We start from the raw sequence: 2,368 nt of genomic DNA, 5'->3' as shown, positions 1-2,368 counted from the left end.
TTTAAGGCACTTTATTGTTTAATTCTAGCAAGGTATGCTGCAAGCTGCAGCACAACAACAAACGTGTTTCGGCCAACGGCCTTCGTCAGCGTTGTCAGACTTCAATCACCCGGCAGAGATTAATATGAAAATTACTTCATATATCTGACTCAATCCACATCTCTTCCTTCCTTGAGCAAAATACTGCCAGCATGGGAATGTCTGGTTTCAATTCAACTAGGTTTCAAACAGGGAAATCACATAAAATATAATGTATTATCATGATGAGTGCATTTTAATTAATTCATCCAGGTTGGTTTTGTATTCTGCAGACACCTCCACCCATCAGCAGTGAAGGTATCTATCTACAGGATAAGTTCAGCTACTGTATGTCTAAATGTGTGATGAGTGATAGATGGTCTCTCTCTCCCGTGCAGTCCAGCTGCAGAGATTTAAATACAGCCTGGTTTGGACCTGAGACAGACACAGACTGTCTCTAAGCAATCTCTTCAACTACTGTTATTCTCAGGTCTAAACCGCTGGATGAGTTATAACAGCTTCAAGAAACATCCATGGTTTTACTACCACTCAGCTTCAGCCAACAGAACCATCAGACCACACGTTGGGGAACCTTATCTCTTGGGATACAAGAGAACTGTTTAGGCTGGCTGATCCAGGATTAGCTTTTAAATCACCGTTAAATTAGTGATAGCATATGGCAGGTTTGATGTGTTTTGACTCTCGCTGTCAGGCGCCCACGCACGCACACGCGCACGTGCACACACACACACACACACACACACACACACACACACACACACACACACACACACACACACACACACACACACACACACACACACACACACACACACACACAATATGCATGCACAAAAAGCTAAATGTAATTTGACTTTTGGCTCTGAACTTGGTTTGCTCATTTCCCTGTCCTGGACAGGGTATCCTATCCAGACGTAAAAACAAATCCCCCTACACCAAACCACTTTGCCGGAAATAGCAGTTCAGTCAGGACAACTCAAGAATGGATGGAATATATTTATTGAATATAAAATGAGCAATATATTTATTATGGTTTGGCGATGTATTGGATCTGCTTTTTAGGTACTCAGATCAAGCGCATCAGTCCCGACCATAGGGACTCCGAATCCCCCGTACCTAAACAGTAGATCCAAAACGACAGGTGGTAGCTGGGGTGGAGGGGGGTGAGCAGCAAAGTTTGCATATGGCAGCGTAGCAGAATCAGCAGCAGCAAGCGAGCAACCAGGAGGAGGAGTGCAAACCCTTCCAGTTGAAATAGCCGGTATGAAGATGGAGTGAGTGTGTGATTGGCTGAGTGAATCATGTGAATGAGAGCGTGATGCTGAGGCGGCCCAATAACGGCCGGCAGCGACTGCACTGAGGTTTCCTGACTGAACTTGCTCTGCGCATGTCTGTGACAGGCACGATGCTCATATCTACTACTGTAGCTCCAAACGCCTCACGTGATAGAGCTTGTAGATTGCCTATTTATGATCGGCTATTTTCTAACGGCTATGTTCCGTTCAGAATAGGGATTCATGTCAAAATAAGTCGTGTCATACAAAGATTTGGCGGCCCGCCTGTATCAACTCTGAGGAGACCCCTAGGGGTCCCGCATCCCCTGTTGAAGACCCCCGCCATGACGGACATCAGGTGATCTGGAATGACGAGAAACCTCCTAATGGTGCTGAGTTGCTGACAACACCTACACCTATAATATAGGTTATTACTTCTGGAGCTACAGAGAGACCAGCTCAGTAGCCTTGTGGTTAGAGTGTCCGCCCTGAAACTGGGAGGTCGGGGGTTCGATCCCCGGCCGGGTCATACCAAAGACTGTAAAAATGGGACCCAATGCCTCCCTGCTTGACACTCAGCATCAAAGGGTTGGATTGGGGGTCAAATCTACTAATCAAATGATTCCCGAGCGCGGCGCACGCTGCGGCTCACTGCTCCAAGAGATGGGTCAAATGCGGAGAACAAATTTCACTGCGGTAACGTGTGTGACAAAAATCGTATGACTTTGACTTTGACTTTGAGAAGACCACAGCTCCCTCCGTTTCCTTCAAAACGGAATCAGGGTTCAAGTGGTCAAGCCGTGTCGCTCGATGAAAAACGGACAGTGGTGAAAAAAGCACTAGCATTCTTTACTTAAGTAAAAGTGTCAATACTGCAATGTAGATATACTCCGTTACAAGTAGAATTCTGGTATTCAAAATGTAAGTACAAAAAGTATCGGCATCAAAATATACTTAAAGTACCAAAAGGAAAAGTACAGAAGGTCACAACGTCAAAAATAGTATAAGATATTTTTTAAATACCGTAGCCTATCTACAAGCTCACAATGTACTTA

This window comes from Electrona antarctica, assembly GCF_951216825.1.
Source record: "Electrona antarctica genome assembly, chromosome: 2".
Lineage (NCBI taxonomy): Eukaryota > Metazoa > Chordata > Actinopteri > Myctophiformes > Myctophidae > Electrona > Electrona antarctica.
This window is presented reverse-complemented; position numbering follows the sequence as displayed.